Genomic DNA, 21,343 nt, shown 5'->3' on the forward strand with positions numbered 1-21,343 from the left:
AGCAGTAAAGAATGATATTGCCACATGTACCCCAACTCTACCAAGGTGGTCAGTGTCTTCACTACCCAGAGGCGAATGGGGCCACAGTGATCAAAGTGGGAAGCAAGTCTGATTATTAGTGATTTTTTTTTTCCCTTGGCCATGCATTCAAGTTGCTATTAGGCTATCTCTTTCATCTTTTTAGAGGAAAATGATTAAAATTCAGTTTCTTTTCCTTTTTTTTTTCCTTTTAAGCTGCTGTTTACAATTTCAATAGTATTTTAAGTCAGGCTGTCTCTAGAAAAAAGATGAGATTGCCTCCAATTGTTTTACATTGTCTTTTTATGTCTTTAACTGAGTACAGAGTGGACCAATGAGATAGGGGCCTTTGTAGTTTGACCAGACAGTATTTAAGTTGGTGAAAAGGAACTTTTTCAACTTGGTGACTACTTGCCACCTGGGGGGGTGGGGTGGGGCATGACAAGCTATTATTTTTTTAATGATCCTATGAACATTATAAAAGAGCAGAGGCAGAGGTATGGAGCCAGTCTATATTAGTTGTGCATTCCCTAGCCCCAGCTTTTCCAGAATAAGTGCCCCAGACTTGGGACAATGGGTGGAGGAGGTTCAGAGAAGAGGGAAATGCAGCAAAGGGAATACACTGTCTACAGCCAGTCCCAGAAGAGTGAAGGTATGTATATGTGTATATAGGTACACATCTACCTATGTACTATGTATATAGGTATATGTGTGTATATATTTATATGTATCTATACATATGCATGTGTATATGAATATACTTTCTCATATTGTCCATCTATCTGTCAATTGTAGAGTTTGGACATTCCTTATTATAGTTACAACCACACTGCCATATTCAGGATGGCTGCTAGCACAGGTTCTTAGATCTGCTTTACTAGGAAAGATAGCTGTTTAAGGAGTTGACAATCTTTTAAAAATTACATTCATTAGTTCAGGGGGAAAATTAGCACCCTGAGTTTTAGAGAAAATCCAAAAAAAGAAAATAGAGAAATAAAGACCAAGAGACAGGGCTTCTAACTGTCTAAGAAATTAGCACAGATCAACAGACAGATCCAACTGTCTGACCAATACATATATAGTTACCTGAGAGACAAGCAGCAACATCTGAGTTTTTCAAAGACAGGGGTCTCCTTAACAGCTAGCCAGAGTCTCATCTGATCAAATCACAAGAACACCCTTCCAATGAGTGAGCCCCAAAGCAAAATGTTAACCTCAGAGTATGTATATCCTTTAGAGTGAGAGGGCATCACAAACTTCATGACTCAGTGCCTAAATTAGAAATTAACAAAAGGTATGAAAGGTTTTCTACAAGCAAACATCCCCTAATCAAGCTTCCCTTAATGGTGTCCACATGAGGCCTATTAATGGGTGGGGAAAAGCTTAAATCCCATTAACTTTACACTTATTCACTTTTAGTTGTTTTGTTTTTTTCTGAGAGATTGACAATCTTTGAGTGCTTTTTAAACCTTATCCAGGAAATTCTAAAATGTTTTAAGGTTTTACACAAAAAACATCATTCCAGAAACAAGGAATAACTTACCGAGGTTCTGAATATCTGTAGATAGCCCTCTCATTTCCTTTTTTTCTGTACATTCTTCATGATGGCAGAAACCACTTTCGAACTTCTTTTGGGCATCACTGTTTAAGGAGGAAATTAATATGCTAGAGAGTTTGCAAAGGAGAGCAACCAAGTGGATAAAGAGTTTTGGGTTGGAGAGATATAGAGATTGGTTCGAGCAACTATAGATGTTTTGCCTGGAGAGGAGAAGACTCAAATGAATCAGGTTCATTTTATTTGCAAACATGAGAGAGGGTCAAGAGGAAAGGGCATAAGCATCAAAGAGGTCAATTGAGAAGTGTTAAAAAACACTGCAACTCAAGTTATCCCAAAATGCATTGGCCTCCCTCAAGAAGCTGTTAGTCTCCCCTCTCCACCCTTCTGTCCATTAGATGTTTTCAAACAAAGTATGGATGAGCACTTATAGAATATTATTTATTGAAGTTTTCTTTGCTGTATGGGTTGTACTACATGGCTGCTCAGTTCCCTTCAAATGTCAAATTTTGGGATTCTATAATGAATATGAATTCTACAATGAATATGAATTTGCATGTTTTAAGCCTCATGCTTAATTTAAAAACAAATCAGGTCACTGACCAAAGTGACAGAAGCTTTACACAAAATAAAGCTTCTGAATGACAAAACTGTTCTATCCATACTTCATTCCTCTTTTAAGGAAATTTTTTTTATTTTATGGTTTTCACTGTTGTTTTATTTTTGATAAATCCATGTTAGATATTGTTAGATGGAATTATGTAAGGTGAAATTTAACGTTACTGAATAAAATACACCTCTTTATTCAACAATCAGTACCAGAGATCTTATATTCCTTATAGTGAATTTGTAGATAATAAAGATGTGGAGTGCTGTTGAATAATGTTTTTGAAAGCCTGGCTATTCCATTTTTTTGCCTTCATCAAGAATTCCCTTGTGTATATTATTATTTAGCAAGTAGTTTTATGAATAAAAATCATATTCCTACCTTCCCCCAACCTCCACTTTTACCAATCATATGGCATCATCCTCTCTCAGCTATAAGGAGAATCATCCTTCAAAATTATCTCACCTCTAGCAGGTATGTATGTATTTGGTTTTGTCAAGCTATTCTAAACTTTTTCTTTATTTCTCTACTTTATCATAAAGTATATCAATAACTGTGATTTTTGAGCCTAAATATGTTTTCTTCACTTTGTCAATGAGAAAACTGTGCACAATAGAAACCATGCCAATGTTGTCCTTCCCCCCTCCTTTATTTGTCTAAGCTATGAATTTGTCTTAAGGATAATGTAAAAATATTTACATTTATAGTAATTATGAATGTGATTTCTTTTTTTATTTCTTTTCTCCTTCACCTCTTTATTGCTGCTTCTGCAACAGTTATCACTGTATATATAAGCTGATATTTTTGAGAATTAATTTTGTATCCTGCTGCATTACTGAAACTATTATTATCTCTATTTGTTTCTTTGGCATTTATCTTAGATTTTGAAATAAACAATGTTACGTGTAAATAGTCTTATATTTGCCTCCTGTTTACCTATGTCAATCCTTTGATTCCTTCCTCTTAACATTTCTACACCTATCATTTTTAGTACTACACTCAGTAATTGTGGGAAGATGGGGGGAAATTCAATTGATTACTGTAAAGGCTTCTAACATTTTATTTTTTGTTACAGATAATACTAGCTCTTGGACACCTGTCTACATAAATCTCAGATTTGTAAGGCATTGATGCTGGGTATCAATCAATATATAGTTATACACTGTACACATATGTATATATACACCCCAATGTCCTTCTTTCTGCCTATTTATCTTTCTTTCTTCCTTCTCCCCTCTTACTCCCTCCCCATTCTCTCCCTCCTTTTCACAAACTTTGCTATTTTGGTTGATCTTACCTTTGTCATTCTATATTGCCTAATTTCTTATGTTGTATACTTTTCTATTTTTATTGTCCTGAAGTCTATCTTTATTTGGCTTTAATTTTCTCATTTAATTTTTTTATTTGTCTGGAAATTTCTGAACCTTCATATTTTTTTAATTAATCCATTATTTCTGGTAGATATCCTTGAATTTATTATCTCCCTTTGACTTCCATTCAGGGTTTTTACATCTCTTTTCATCATAATATAATATTTTCTATTATATGTTGTATCTTTATTTTTTTACTCATAGTTACTTTTTAATGAGTCTTTTTTTTAGAACATTACTTTGCTATATAATTGGTAGATCTGCTGTCAATATTCTTCTACCATTACTACCAAAATAACAACGGGATCACTTGGGTGGTTAGGAATCATTTTCCATTTTTCATTATGAGGTTACTCTAATATGTGAATCCATACGGCAATGGATTTGGAGTCAGAGTACCTGAGTTCAAATTCTTGTTCTGCCACTTACTATACATGTCACAGTGGGCAATTTTTAAAAATTTCTATGGGCCTCATATAATGAATGACTTCCACAGTCCTTTTCAGCTGTTTTTGTAATCAAATAAATCATTATATTCCACTGATATGTTTATTTTAACTACATGGCAAGAGTATGCATTAATAAAATAAAATAAATGACAAAAAACCTTTCCCCCTATACACTGGGGTACATTCTTCCACAGATCAAAACACCATCACTAGGGAAGGAAGCAAAAATAACATGCATAAAAGGATAAAATGATAGGGAATAGATCTGGGATATAGTATGTTTTGTCACATGTATAGGGAACACATTTGGCCAAGGGACCCATTTTAGAGCAACTCAGGGTTCTAATACAAAAGAACCAATGACTTCTGGTGATATCATAATTTTTTTCTTTATGATTTCATATGTTCACTGAAGTCCAAAATATATCATTAGTTATTTTACTGTTTTGAGTGAAGCACTGCTTTCTTCTTGGTATTCTGTTGAAATATAAACTTTCTGGGAAGAATAAACTTCAACATATATTATTCTGGGGTGGGTGTAACACCTCAACATGAATCATTTTTTTGTCTTTACTTCCTTATATGGTTGCAGAGAATTGGACAGCTAAATAATACTGTGCATCTGGCAAGAACAGTAGGAAAATAAGATAGTAAAGGAAGACAGGATTCTGAAAGACAAATTGTTGACTTCAAAATTTTGCCAAATTTTGGGCTTCTTGGAAAGGATTTTCTTGAAAAAGATGAGGCAAAGATTTAAGGAATAAAGGAGCAGATGAAGTTAGTGTTATCTGGAGAGTCTTCCAATGAGAGGCAATGAGAAACCTCCTTTCCTGCTATATTTGGTTATCTCATATTGAATCTCATATTGAATTACTAATGATAAAATTTTAGAAAAAAAATTATGGCTTGCATGTTGTAAAGCCATTCATTAGCGCTTTCCATAAGAGTGCTGGTGTGAATAGCCTTCAAGGTTCTGATTACACAGTATACTGAACACTATTCAATAACAAATCAGAGCAAAACTTTCACAGAGAATTGAGATACAGCATTCACAATATTACAACTTTTCACAGAAAAATCAAAATACAGCATTCACAAGGACTTATCACTAAAATGGCACATATTTTCACCAAAGTGGTCACAATAGTTTTCAACAAAGTATAATCATTTAGTAACTCAATCATTCAATCATCCTTAAGGAGGCTTGCCTCCTTAAGGGTAACAAAATACAATAGTCAAAGTTTTCCACTCATGGGGCACACTAAGTAACAAATCAGTCACTATTCAATCATCAGTCACTACCTAGGAACCTCTTAAGGGGTTGTAGAAAATACATAGGCCATCCACCCCTAGGTCACAGTAAATCATAATCTTGTCAGTCAGTACACAATATCCAAGTAAAGTCTTCTTTTAGCTTGACTAAGGCTTGCTCTCGGTTTCCATGGGTCTTCTTCCATGGTCCCAGATCCAACTGTCACCTGGATTCAAAATCAGGCAGCTCCCAGTTCCTTGTCCAGCTTCTTGTCCAGTTCTTCATCCAATTCCCATTCCTTATTGAAGCTCACAGTGTCCAGTCCACCTCAAGTCCTCCACCGTTCCTGTTTCTGGGAAGACAAAGCTTAACAAAGCCACAATAATATTTATGCACTTTGCTAGTACCATCATCAATTCACTATCTGCCTGTGAAATCAACTCAGACCCACCAATAAGGTCTGACAAGTCAACACAAATCATCAACATAGAAATCAGCACTGACCCACAAACAAGGTGCAACAGGTCAGCACAAATCATCAGTAAAGTCCCAGGACCTCCAAAACCCTCCTGCGGAACTTCTGTAAACATACAACCAGAAAATCCTCTTTCAGGGCTTCCAGTAAGGTCCCAGGGCTTCTGTACAAAGCATCACAAACAAACATCAACACAGACAGAGCAGACAAATAGAGTGCTGGGATACCACAAGTATTCCCCTTGACTCTTCCACTACAAGAGTCCTTTTTCAGCTCTTGCTTTCTCTAGCCCTGGGGCTCTCCTTATATAGTCATTTGTTCCTCCCCAGGAGTTCACAAGTTGTGGATTTCACATGTTCTGTTTCTTAACAGACTGAAAAATGGTGTTAATTCAATAGTTGAAACAAGGTGTGTACTACTTCTGGGCTTGCCCTTACACATACCAACATCTATTTTAAATACTCCACATCATATTCATATACTTCAATATTTGGTTATTTCAATCAAAGCATTAATTGATTGCATGTTTCCTAAATGGCAACCATTGTGCTATATGCCAGGGATTCAAAGGCATAACTGAAAAAGTCCTTAGACTCCAGGAGCTGTCATTCTATCAAGGACAAAATATGTACACATATACAGTAATTATTTACAAAATGAATACAAGATAATTTTTGTGGATTAGGCATTGGCAGTTAAGGGGAATCAGAAAAGGCCTTTTATGGGCATTTGTACTTCATCTGGGTTTTAAAGGAAATTAAAAGGGTCAGAGGTGAGGAGAAAGAAGACTACAGCATGAAGGATAGCTTATGTGAAGATATAAAGTCAGAAGAGAGAGGATCACATAAAAGACACAGTAAACAGTTTGATTAGACCATGGAGTGTATGAAAAGGAGTAAAGTACAATAAGAATAAAAATATAGCTTAGAAGCAGGTTGTAGAAAGGATCTCAAATGGCAAACAGAATCTCATCTTTGATCTTAGAGGTAATGGGGTACCACTGGATTTTAGTGAGCAAAAAAATGATGTGGTGGTGAAGCCAAGATGGCAGAGTAAAAGAAGGGACTTGCTTGAGCTTTCCCCTAAACCCCTCCACATACCTGTAAAAATGACTCAAAACAAATTCTAGAGCTGCAGAACCCATAAAATTATGGAATGAAATAAATTTCCAGCCCAAGATAGCCTGGAACGTTGACAAGCAGAGTCTATTTGAGCCACCAGAATAAACAGGGCCAGAGCAGGCGTCAGGGGACTGAATCACTGTCAGCTGTGGTAGATTCCAGACATTCTGGCCCACAACACCAAAGACAGCCCAAAAGGTCAGTGGGAGTACTCTGTCAGAAATGGGTGAGAGAGAAGCACAGACCAGCCTTAGCCCTAGGGCAGCAGAGATGGTGGGCCACAGCAGCAGCAACAGCAGCTACTTCCAGAGCTCCTGGCCCATATGCTGTATGAGGATTGAGTGACTGATCAGAGGAGGAATGAATGGATCTCTTTGCTTGTCCTAAGGAAGGATTATCTTGCTTTGCCCTGCTTAGATCTGGGTCACAGTCCTGGATGGGCATCCTGGGGTGAGGAGGAGTGCTGGTGTGGCAGTGCAGAGGGAATACTTCTCACAGTTCTAAGGCACAAAAGAGTGTTTGTGGTCAATTACAGGCAAGAGCAGAAGCCAGAAAAGGAGTAAACACTTCTATTTTGATTACACCACCTTGGAAGAAATGAAAATTTACAGGTCCCTTGAAGTATCTCTGAAAACAGTTGGACAAAATCCCTGAATTTTGAGACAGGACACCCTACACACTGGAAGCAGAGTCCTACCTTAACAAAGAGTCAGAAAATCAAGTATTTGGATGGGAAAATGGGCAAACAGCATGAAAAATCCCAAACTATAGAATATTACTTTGGTAACAAAGAATATCAAACATAGAACCAGAAGACAACAAAGTCAAAGTTCCTACATAAAAAGCCTCCAAGAAAAATATTAATTGGTTGCAGGCTATGGAGGAGCTCAAAAAAGATTTTGAAAATCAAATAAGAGAAGAAGAGTAAAAATTGGGAAGATAAACAAGAGTGATTCAAGAAAATCATGAAAAATGAGTCAACAGCTTGCTAAAGGAGATCCCCCAAAATACTGAAGAAAATAACACCTTAAAATGGATTAACTGAAATGACAAAAGAGATCCAAAAATCCAATGAGGAGAAGAAGGCCTTAAAAAGCAGAATTGGCCAGGGCAGCTTGTTGGTGCAGTGAATAGAGTGCTGGCCCTAGAGTATGGAAGACCTGAGTTCAATCTGGCCTCAGACACTTGACACTTTCTAGTTGTGTGACCTTAGGTAAGTCACTTAACCCCAATTACCTTGCATTCCCCCTCACAGCAAAAACAAAACCAAAACAAAACAAAATTAGACTGGGTCAAAAGGAAAAGAAGGTACAAAAGATCACTGAAGAAAATTCCTTAAAAATTAGAATGGAGCAAAAGGAAGCTAATGACTTTATGAGAAATCAAGAATTTATAAAACAGAAACAAAAGAATGAAAACATGGAAGACAATGTAAAATATTTCATTAGAAAAATGACAGACTGGGAAAATAGATCAAAGAGAGATAATTTGAAAATTGCTGGACTACCCAAAAGCCATTATCAAAGAAAAAACAAAACAAAACAAAATGAGACTAGACATCATCTTTCAAGAAATTCTCAAGGAAAACTGTCCTGATAGTCTAGAATTGGAAGAGAAAATAGAAATAGAAATAATCCACTGATCTAATTTTGAAAGAGATCCCAAAAGGAAAACTCCTAGGAACATTTTAGCCAAATTCCAAAATTGCCTGGTCAAGGAGAAAATATTGCAAGCAGCCAGAAAGAAACAATTCAACTATTGTGGAAATACAATCAGGATAACACAAGAACTAGCATTTTCTATATTAAGGGATCAGAGGACTTGGAATATGATATTCTGGAGGTCAAAGGAGCTAGGTTTAAAACCAAGGTATCAACTACCCAGCAAAACTGAGAATAGTCCTTCAGGGGACAAAGTGGGAATTCAATGAAATAAAGGACTCTCAAGCATTCTTGATGAAAAAACCAGAGCTGAACAGGAAATTTGACTTTCAAATGCTAGTATCAAGAGAAACATGAAAAGGCAAACAGAAAAGATAAATGATCAGAGATTTATCAAAGTTGAACTGCTCACATTCTTTCATGGAAAGATGATATTCAAAACTCTTGAGACCTTTCTTAGTATTAGCATCATTAGAGTAAATATACATATACAAATATATGTGTAGAGAGATAAATAGACAGAAAGACAGACAGACAGAAAGCACAGGGTGAGTTGAATATGAAGGGATGATATCTAAAAAATAAATTTAAATTGTGAGAGGAATATATTGGGAGAATGAGAAAGGGAGAGATGGAATGGGGTAAATTATCTCACATAAACGAAGCATGAAAAAGCTTTCCCAATGAAGGGGAAGAGGGAAGATGTGAGAGGGAATGAGTAAACCTTATTGTCATCATATTTTTATTAGGGAGGAAATAACATACACACTCAGTTGAGTGTCTCACCCTACAGGAAAGTAAGGATAAGGGGATAGGTGGGGGAATGATAGAAGAAAGGGCAAGTCGAGGAAGGGGATAGTTGAAAGCAAACACTTTGGAAAAGGGACAGGGTCAAAGGAGTGAATAGGATAAATGGGGGGGGAGGGTAGGATAGGATGGAGGGAACTATAATTAATCTTTTACACCATGACTATCATGGAAGGGGTGTTATGGTTGATGGAGGAGATAGCAGACTGGGGAAAGGGGTAATCAGAATGCATGCTATCTTGGGGTGGGGGGAGGGGAGAGATGGGAAGAAAATTTCAAACTCCCAATCTTGTGGAAATGAATGTTGAAGACAAAAAATAAATAAATAATAATAAAAAAGTGATGGTATGGTCAGATTTCTGCTTTGGAGAAATCCTTTAGACAGTTATGTGGAAAATGAATTGACATGGGTCAAGACTTGAGGACTGAAAATCAAACAGAAAGATATTACAATAGTAGAAGCTAGACTTTATTAGAGCCTAAACCAAGGGTGGGGAACCTGCAACCTCCAGATCCTCAACTGCAGCCCTCTGACTGAATCCAAACTCCGTAGAATGAATCCCCTTAAGAAAAGGATTTGTTCTGTAAAACTTGGACTCAGTCAAAAGGCTGCACCCAAGGACCATCATATGAGGCCTTGAGGCTGCAGGTTCCTCACCCCTGGCTTAAACTATGGTGGTGGACATGTAGACATGTATAGAGAAGGGAAGAGAAGAACTAGATGCTTTGGAGTAAAAATGACAAAGTCTGGCAGTAGAATAGATATACAGTTCTGAAGGAGATTGAAGAGGTGAGTGTGACTCCGAGGTCATGAACTGAACGGAATAACATGAACTGAGAAACCGAAAAGATGCTGTTCCCCTTGACAATAATAGAAACTTTAGTTGTATTTCAGAAATATTGAATTTGAGGTGCTTATGGTGAATAAGTTCAAATTGTCCAATAGTTAGTTCATGATTCAGAACATAGGAGAGTCTAGAACTTGGCATATTGAATTGGTAATCATATAGCTTAATCATAATCATAAGCTTATGAGGTCAATAAGAAAGAGAGATGACCAAGGAAAGAACACTGGTAGAAACACAGAGTTAGGGCTCGAGTCAAACTGACCCTTGTAGAGACAAAGAACCAAGGCCCCAAAGTGAGGATCAAAATAGAAACATTGCTAATGGAAATGAATTAAGATAAAAGAAAAAAAGTAGTATGCAATTGTAACTACAACTTGAGCTATTCAGTTAAACTCTTGGTGCTAAAGCATGAAAAATCTACAGAGGTAAGGATATCACCAATGACTATAACAATTTTGTTCATTTTTTTAAACTAATGGTCATCAATTGCTATTAATGAGGAGAAAAAAAATCTTTTTAGGAAACTTAAATTTGTTTAACAAATGGAGAGATAAATTAGGTAAGAGAAATACCCAGTTTAAGTATAAAATTTGGTGATCAGATTGTGTTGTGGATAGAATACTGACTTAAAGTCAAGAGGACTTGATTGAAGTCTGCTTATGTGATATTCTTGGCAAGTCATTGTCTCTTCACAGCCTCTATTTCCTCTTCTGGAAAATGAATAATTATAGCACCTATATCACAGGGCTATTATGAGGATTGAATGATATAACATATAAACCACTTCATATATTTTAAATGTGATATATAAATTATAGCAATTATTATTAATATAAATCCATGAAATCTCACAGTAAAGGATGATGGAAAATTTTGAGTACTCTTGCCTTAAAAATCTACAAGAATAAGGGTAAGGAAAAACAAATTTAAATAAAACTCAAGAAGAGACTCAAATAAACAAAGATCTTAGGATATTTAATGATGAAACTGGAAAGAAGACAATAAATATAGAGAATATTTTTTTAAAATTACACAGATTTTTCACCATCAAGGACAGAAGACTCACTACATTGTTTATAAAGAAGGCCACATTCATTTTTGATCATACATTTCTTTACAAAAGGGAAAAGAAAAAAACCTAGGAAGAGCAGATGGATTAGCTATATAGATTTAGACCAAGAGGAGGTCTGTGCTGTAGGTGACACAATGTCAGTGTCATTAAGGAATCAATTTTCAAGGAAAATCAAGGAGGTAAAGGTACCAAAAGTATAAAATAAATCAAATTTCATTATTTATCACTGTGTAATATTTATTACTATATGTACTATTGTTAAATTTATAACTAATGGTCCATTTGTCTGCTTTCCCAGCTAAATAAAATTTTGAATGTGGATAATTTATGCATTCATTGAGGACATTTTTCTCCTCTGATATCAAGTCTTCCTATTGCCCTAGGTATAAGTCGAGCAGTAACACATGGACCTATTCCCATTGCTCTATGGCATACGAGCCTTGTTCTTTTCAGTTTTTAACTAGCCCTTCCAAAGAGGGGATATTGGATGAGGATATTAGAAAATCAAGTCATAGTCAGTAAGTAGATCACATCTTTATTTCCACACAATTAACTTAGTGATGTAGAGACTATAAGATCCTACTGAGTTTATCAGTTGTTAATCATTATACAATGATTTGCTAGAGTCAATATTGCCTTCCATTCTCTCCTCTAGAAGATGCTTTCCATGTACTTGTCAAAGTCATATAGGACTCTGTGAAATATATGATGATGGAGATAACTTTTTTGAATGGTATGCTATTTGTATCAAAGACATAAAAGAGGGACATGTATTCTGATAAAACATGTTCAAGAATGAGATTTGATGTTGAGCCCACATCAAAGAATGATTCCTCAAAGGTGGAAATCACTTCAATGTGATTATGTTTGCACATGACACTGATCTACAGTTATTTGGAAAATTTATACTGCTTGTCCATGAGTATATGTGTACATATATGTGTATATATGCATGCACAGATAAATACACTCTGCACACAAAATATATATATATACATATAATAATACATATATTTATGTACATGTATGCATATACTATATGACATAGACTACAAATGTAGAGTGAATTTTTCCAGAATTGAAACAGAGTAGGTTGAATTACTTTTTGAAAAGTTGTGAAGTTTTTATAATCTCTCCGAGTTTTTCTCTGAAACAGAATCCCCTCTTAATAACAGCAATTTTCATCTAAAGATGTTGTATTATCATGAGTCATGGAACACTATAATCTCCAAAAAATTAAAATTGATGATCAGGCAAATGACAAAGAAAGGCAGATGGTAGGCATGAGTTGGTTTCAATATATTACTAGAAAAAAAGAAGAGATAATGTAAAGGTTTGTTAAAAAAAAGAAATATATATATATATATATATATATGACAATATAGTGATGATTGTGTGTATGTATATATACACATAATATAAGTGTGTAAATATACATATAATATATGAGTGTATATGTATATATATATGGATACACACATATATAGATATAGTATCTCTCTCTCTCCACACACACACACACACACACACACACACACACACATTATATATTGTTTCTATTTGCGTTTGATACCACTGGGCTTGTTGCCGCACAATGTCCCTTCCAAATCTAGATCTAGGATCTCATGAACCTATATATGTTGGATGTGGTAAGAGTATGGAGGTGGAAAATTTAAGCAATCTTTATTGGTATTGAAATGGGGCATCATGTATAAAACTAGCAATGCAGATCCATATAACATTGGCCACACAAACCAAAAGACGATATGATGAAATCTAACACCGTAACTTAAAGGTCATAACACACCCAGAATTGTCTCAAATAGTGAATGGTAGAGAAAACCTCCCATAGACAACATTTGATGGTCCCCTTTTCCTAGGAATATACACCAAAGAGGACGGAGAAGTATTCTGTCTGATCTCAGCAATTTACACACTGTCTATGCATGATAACTACCAGCACGTAGAAAGTCAGAAAGGGCATTTGGGAATGGTCAAACCAAAACTTAAGACACTTTATTTCTGGTGAGATTCTCATTCAGATTCATCATCTGCAAAGAAGAAATCCACAGTTTTGTGGCATTTTGATATTCTATTTTCTATTTAAAACCATTTCAAGAAAATAAGAAAACTGCAATAGGGGAAAAAGATCCATTTGCTACAGTTTGGTTTTTGGATAATCTTCTGAACATGTAGTCTATGCACAATTAGAATTCTGGTATGCTTTTAACTCTACTTTTCTCCTCTGTCTCCAAAACCTGTTAGTATTGTATGATCAAGTCTCTGATCAATTATTGAATACTTAATATATGCCAGACACTGTGCTAATTATATGGAATAATTCCTTATCACAGAATAAAGAGATGCATTTTTTCATCAATAAACACCAGTGCCAAAACAAAGTCTTACCACATTCAGCAAGAAACCAAAAACAGAGTTCTCTACTAATTGATTACTATCAGGTTCAGTTCGAAACCTCAGCCTCTCTTTTGGGAGGGAGTTGTAAAGGAGGTACGAAAGAAAAAAAAAAGCAAAGTTTAAGGAGTTGTGCTGGTCAATCTCTGAGACCATTTTTATAATGAACCTGCTCTTAGTTTTAAAGTTTCTAAAACTCAAATCTTTGGAAATAATAATGCACTCTAAATCTAGAAGTTTATAAATGTTAATGCTGACTACCCTTTCTTTTGAGGTGGCTAAGTGTTGTACTGATTAGAGTGCTGGACTTGGAGTAAGGAATACATAACCAAATCCAGTGCCTAACACTTACCAGCTATGTGATCCTGGGCAAGTAACTTGTTTTAGTTTCCTCATCTCTAAAATGGAGATAATAATAGGCCCTGCCTCTCAGGATTGTTGTAAGGATAAATTGAGATAATAATTGTAAAGTACTTAGCCAAAGCCTAACACACAGTCGGTATTTAATAAGGGTTTACTGATTGCTACTGTTAAATATTAGTTATGATGATGATGTCATCTTTGCTCCAATTCAGTATAACCATTACATACTTTCTCAGTTAGGAGTGACTTTCAGTTTTGGAGCCAAACAAGAAGTTATTCAGGTGATAGAAATGCTGAACCAATGGAACCAATGATATTAAACTATTAAATAACATGTGTGTATATAATAAACATACATGTGTATATACACATATATGATATGACTGTAGATATACATATATATTTTATTGAAAAAACTCAGGTATGTTTTACCTTTTCCTTTTCTTATTATTAGTGATTTGAAACAGTCTTTCATAATGTTGTCAGCAGCTTGTAATTCTATGAAAACTATTTGTTCTCAAAAACTTTAACCACTCTTTATTGAGGAAAGTCTTTTGGTATTATGTATTTCTGCTAGCTGTCTATCAGAGATAACAAATACACTTTTCTTTAGTCAGTCTCTTCCATTTGTATCCTAGCTGGATTCATTTTGTTTATTGTAAGATTTTTTTTAAGTCTCCTGTCTCTCCTATGCTGTGTTATCAAAGAATTGATGATATGAATCAGTAGAGAGAACTTCCACAAAAGAAATTTCTTGTATTGATAAAATACCAAATCAGTATCCCTTCAAAAAAGTGCAAAAATTATCCCTTGCCCTATATCCCCTAGGAAACCATGGATCTGCCCTCCATCTTGCATCACTCACCACTTTTCATCAGTTCTGTTTATTTCAACTTTTATGATCCTCCTGGGCCAGGTGCCTTCAGGTTGTGCCATGCACTCTCTTTCCCTATACTCTTTTCAGTGGCCTTTTGTGTTTTCTCTTCTATCAACAGATTCTAAGCTCCTTGAGGACAGGAACTATTTGTATCCCTAGAACTCAGCAGAGTGACTGGCTCATAGTGGGTGATTAATAAATATTTAATGAATTGAATCAAATTTTCAATTGTGTCTGAAGTATTTAATTCCATCAATTGTTCTCTCTTTTTTAAAAATAGAACAGAATTTTTAAACTTTATAATGAATGTTAAAGGGAAAACAGGATTTGCTGTAAAGACATCGATCTATATCTATACAGATGGCAACGTGGTACAGTGGAAAATCCTGGATTGGGAATCAGAGTACATGGATATGAATGATACCTCTGACATTTAGAACCTGCCTGGGCCTCAGTGTCTTCATCTGCAAAATGAAGGGCATAGACAAAAACCAAAAGATTGAAGCTCCATCCTCGCAGTCTGGTTATGAAATGGATAAGACGTTCCATTTGGAGCTTCAGAGATTTGAGGAACAATCAAATTTCAATCCTTCCTCAGGCATTTAACTAGCTAAGTGACCCAGGAAAAGTTGCCCAATCTCTCTAGTCTCAGTTTCCTCAGCTGTGTCATGGGGGTAATAATGGCACTAACCTAATGGATTGGTTGTGAGGATGAAATGAGATGACATATAAAGCACTTTGAAATTTAATGTGCTACATAATTGCTGCCATAATTATCATCAGTGCTAATTGTAAGATCCTATTATCTGCCCATAAGGTTATTGTCCTTCATTCTCAGAGGGCCAAAATGACATCATTATGTTGGAGTCAAGTTACAAAGCATCCCACTGTGGTTGATTAGGCCAAAATGAGCTCAGAATGCTCTACCACAGGTTGGATACAAATAGTCCACATGAACATTTGGGGTGGATCCTCTAAATTTGTACATCTCACATTTCTTTTGAGCTATTTCAATTCACTTTGCTCATAAAGTACAGCACCTTCTCTGATGAGGGCATGCCATCCTGGGTGGTCTCACATGAGGGTTTACCATGTCACATATTCAGTTCTAAAGTTCTTAAGAGAAACCTTGAAAGGGTCTTTGTATCACTTCTTCTGCCCACCATGTGAGTGCCTGCCCCGTATTGATTTCCTCATAAAATAATCATTTAAGCAAGCTTATTCTTTGGTATTTGAACAACATGGCCAGCCTATAGTAGTTGTGCTCTCTGCAGTAGAGTTTGAAAGCTTCCTTATTAACCTCATTGATAATGAGGTTGACACACACATTTCCAGAGCTAAGTCAGTGTTTGGGAGGCTCCAAAGGAATGTGTGGGAGAAAAAAAGGTATTAGACTGACTACCAAACTGAAGTTTCTACAGAGCCACTCTGCTGACCTTATTGTTATATGCCTGTGAAACCTGGACAGTGTGTCATGCCATGCCAGGAAACAGAATTGTTTCCATTTAAATTGTCTTAGGAAAATTATGAAGATCACCAACAAGATAAGATAAGAAGAGATAATGATGAGGGATGGCTCCCTCTAGGTTCAGCAGGAATTCTGATCTTATCTAAGACCAAAAACCTGCAATAGCACCTGGAAAGAATTCAAGGTCTCAGGCTTAATTGGAGTGAGAGTTGTAGAAGTTCATTGTTACGCTTCTATAAGAAGAGGGCAAGAGTCCTTAGGGGACCTGCAAGTGAGAGGGGTACATGCTTTTACTTTTAAAGGGTAGGGCTGCTATTGTCAGGGCTGACCAGATGGAGGCAAGGGACCTCAGTGCATAGATAAAGGTTAGAGCTGACTGAGAGGAACTTGTGATTTTAGTGCATACATCGTTTAGATGAGATTTGGGCCAGACGGGAGGAGACATGAGGCAAGAACATGAGGCAAGGACAAAGGAGTATGTGGGCCAGACAGGAGGAGACATGAAGAGATTAAGTAAGAACGAAGGAGTCACAAGTTGTTGCCTAGGCTGAGTGTGGATAGGGGGAAGGGGCAGATTTTGAGGCTGGGGAAAGGGATTTTACAGATAAATTGCTATTACAATTTTACAATACAAATTGCAGTTACAATTGTACAAACTGGTTTTACAAATTGGTTTTACAAATTGATTTAGACCCCAGGTACCTCATCAATAAGATGAGATGAGATGCCATCTGCCCATAAAACATCTACTTAGAAACTCTAACAGATTAATGTAATATATCAGTAAAGGAGAATACTCTTTGGATTATAGGTAAGTGTACAAACTAATAAGGCCCATTTTCTCTTGAGGGCTGTGGGATAGTAATATAGAAGGAAACCAAAAAGACAAATTCTTTCAGTTTTATTCTAGATTATGTTTATGCTGAGAGATCTGAGTGACTCTGAGATTGCCACTTCCAAGATGCTGGCTCTAACATTTATTTGAATATCTAAGAGTATCAGTTAACAGGTGCGAGTCAGTGAGATAATTTTATTATTGCAAGACTATTTGAGGTGAAGCAATGTGGTATACTGGATGATGAAATGAATTTAAGGTTAGAAAATGTGAAAGACTCTCATCTCTCCTACTTGCCATTATTCTGGCAAGAGGGAAATCACTTAACCTTTTGGTTATCAATTTCTCCATTTGCAAAATAGCTGGTTTGGTTGAACTAGGTGATTTCTATAGTCCTACTCATTCCTAATACCTATGAGTTTAGATTTTATTTTTTAATCTCTATAATGTGGAATCATGAGAAATCAAGATAATAAAAACTAGCAATGCACTAGAGTTCCTCCTGACATAAATACACAAGGTGTCCCCTTTTGGAGATGAGACTGGATGAAGTGTGTTGTGTGTTCATGTGTGTGTGTGTGTGTGTGTGTGTGTGTATGTGTTTGTGTATGCATTTCCAAATGGAAAATGGAAAATTGATTAACAGACTTCAATGATATCTTAATAGAAATTACATACATTTTTAGTGCTATACTTTAGTGATAAATCATTCAGCAACACTCTCATTTTTTTCATCCACCATTGTTATCAGCACAATTTTAATCAATGATAAGCAAATCCTAATCCTCATTGTCTTTTCTTATTATTGAGTTCATACAAAGTCAGAGACTTAAGACTTGGCAACCATATACCAAATGAATGAAATTGAATCTGCAATAGCTTTGCAAGTTTGTGGAAGAAGGGTGGAACGTGAGCCAGGTGGGATTGATGAAATGATTTTTTTTTCTCAGAAATAAAACCATGGTAGTAGAGCCTTTTAATCAAAACTTGAATTTTATCTTTATCTCTTCCATCTTCCTTTCAAAGGAAAAGAGTAGGGCTTTGATAGTTGGGGGAAGTTGTCAGGCTGTTCTCTACCCCACCCCAATTCCTGGCATATCATAGTGAAATCTACATCATAAAAGAAAATATGAAAATCATCAATAGAGATGGGGGCCAAAGCTCAAAGGCCTTTGTTCTTGTTCCAGAAAAGAGGAACAAGGAAAAAGACAGAAGGATACTAATTTCCCATTCTAGAAAATTGAAATACAAATGAACACTACTGCATTAGAGTAGTCCCTTTATCTTGGTATCGCTTAGCTTTATGTTATTGAGTGCATAGTAAACCAGGTAGGATCTGTAACATCTCCTTTGCCTTGTTTTTACAACAGACTTATGGTAGAGAATGATCCCAGAAAAATGAAAGCAATTTTCCTCAAGCACACCCCCACATGCCAATTTGGAAATTATTATATAAACCACCAATTGAAATATTGTCAATATTCCAATGGATCTATGATCTCATTGATGGTGGCATTCAGTTCAATGATGCAGGTTCCAACCCATTCCTCCTTGGTCATAGTATGTAACCCTGATCCAGGTCTTCTCATTAGTTTATCAGAGGGTGATAACTCAATATCAGGTTCCTTTCTTGAATAAATCTTCATATCTCTAGCATATCATCAGGTGATTGGTTGATTATTAGTAATCATTCATCCTATGTGTTCGGTCTATTTTCTTTTTCCACTCCACACATTTCCTTGATGAGTACCTTTAACTATTTCTCTTTGTTGCATGTCTTATCTAGAGCATGCTGACTGTGTACCTCTCTTTGGTTGACCTTCAACTTAAATATTTCAGAATCTAGTCTTCTTCCATGCACCATCACCAGAAGAATATTGCTGTTCAACAGTCACAGAACGCAATGACTGATTTTGATACATTTAACCCTTCTCAGCAATGGAAGGACCTAAAACAAATACAAAGGAGTCATGATGGAAAATGCCATCCACATCCAGAAAAAGAATTATAGAGAGTGTATGCAGAGTGAAGCAGTCTATTTTCTTTTTTGTTTGTTTCTTTATTTTCTTTCTCATGGTTTCTCCTATTCATTATAATTCTTCTATACAACATGACTAATGTGAAAATAGGAATGTATATGGAGAACCTATATCAGATTGCATGCCAACTTGGGGAGGGAGGAAAGAAAGGAAGGACAGAAAATTTTAAACTTATGGAAATGAATGTTGAAAACTAAAAATAAATATATTAACTTAAAAAAAGAATACTGCTGTTCAAAAAGATCTCTATTTCAGAGAAAAACAAATGTATATTTGTTTAAATAACTTAATCACTTCCCAAGGCAACTCATTCTGTTCTCTTCTTGTGCAACTCAAAAATTGATCATAGTTACTGAAATTGCAAGAGAGAAATTGGTTGGCATGGAAGGGAATGAGATTTGGTACTTTTTAAAGTAATGGGTCACCTGCCTGTAGAAGATGTCCTCAATAACCTCAGATATCTCTGTGAAATTAGCATTTAAGAGGAGCTGCTAAAAAAGAGCATGTTATCTGGAGGCAAATTCCCATTACCATTTTATATGATAAGAATTCTGTTAGATGCATGTCATGCTATATAGTGTGAGCCTAATACCTTTATTTCAAAATGTACATTTCTGGGACTTCATACTTTTAAGGCAGTTTTGTGAGTCATTTTTTGAGAGTTCTAACAGTCTCTTTTTCCCCAGTGAAAAGTGAATTTAGCTCAAGGTATTTTGGAGTATGTGTTAAGAAAATCCTCCATACCTTCCTCCCCCCCCCCTTTTTTTTTTGGTTTGTTTCATTCTGCTATATGTCAGGAGCTTGGATAATTAAAAGAAATATGGTTACCTGCAGGCAGTACACTCTCAAGAATTTCCACACTAGATCTGCAAAGGGGAACTTTACACAATTAAATGTTAGGGAAACATGCCCCCAGATAAGTTCAATTCCACAATCAATTATTCCAAAGCAAGCCCCCAAAAAAATTAATGAAAAAATGAGTTGTAGGTGCCACAGCTGATCTTTCTGTGCCATCCAAATATTTCAGATGAGATGGAGAAGGGCCAAACAAGAAGCTAAAACATGGTCACCTCCCCATATAGTCCAAGAAGCAATAACATGCAGACCCTTCAATCCCTAGTTCCTTGTAGTTTACATTTTCCAATTGACTCATTGAAAGATACTGGAGGCATTTCAGGCCCTCTCCCCTTTCCCTGGTTGATAATACTCCAAAGAAATGAAAAATAGATCTTTGTCTCAAAGATAACAGGGACTCTTTGGTTCATGGGACAACTAGATAATACTCATCAATATTTTATTATTAAATTTATTATTGTTCTTTTTTGTCCTTTGTTTTCAAAGAAGACCAAGGACATTACAGATATGTCTTGACTTGTATGTGAATTTGATTAAAGTGAGTCAGAGTTGCACAAAGTCATAAGTCTCACTCTCAGTGGTTTAAGATTTCAAGGTAGAACAGATGTTAGGGATCATTTAATACCCAACAACTACTTGTACATAGGACACAACTAAGGTTTTTACCTTAGTGAGTTTTAACAACTTGCCTGAGGTCACACAGCCAGTATTTGGCATATTAAAAATTCTACTAGGGATCTGCTTCTAGATCTCTTTCTCTGGACCCCAATTCCTGCCTGTGATTAGATAATATTGTTCAACATTTTCTTGGGTATTATTATGCTTTTGTTTTCTTTGAACATTCTTTTAACATACATTTGGCATCTAAGAAGTGTTGGATGGTCATTATAATTCAACAATTGAATTGAGTTCAGTTTCCATCTAATTATTATAGGTGAATGTAATAACCTAAAACACCACTATTGATATGCAGGACTGGGAGGGATCATTTTAGTTCTATAGCGCTATTGTCACGTTAATCATTCTGCTATTACATGAGATGCCAGAACCACTACTTTTCAAAGAAAGATGTCCCTAGATGGTAGATGCGTGTGTGGTATGTGTCACAAGCAATAGTGGGGCAGAAAGGGCTATACTTGGTACAAGGTCAGACCAGCTAAGTTTGTCAGAAAATGAATTCTATAGGCAATATACCATATCTATGATTGGGGCAAAATAGAGCATTATTATTGCTGGAAATGAGATTATGTGGACAC

Source organism: Petaurus breviceps, unplaced genomic scaffold, assembly GCF_028583685.1.
Source record: "Petaurus breviceps papuanus isolate PSGF00001 unplaced genomic scaffold, PetGlider_PUasm1.0 90842, whole genome shotgun sequence".
Classification (NCBI taxonomy): domain Eukaryota; kingdom Metazoa; phylum Chordata; class Mammalia; order Diprotodontia; family Petauridae; genus Petaurus; species Petaurus breviceps.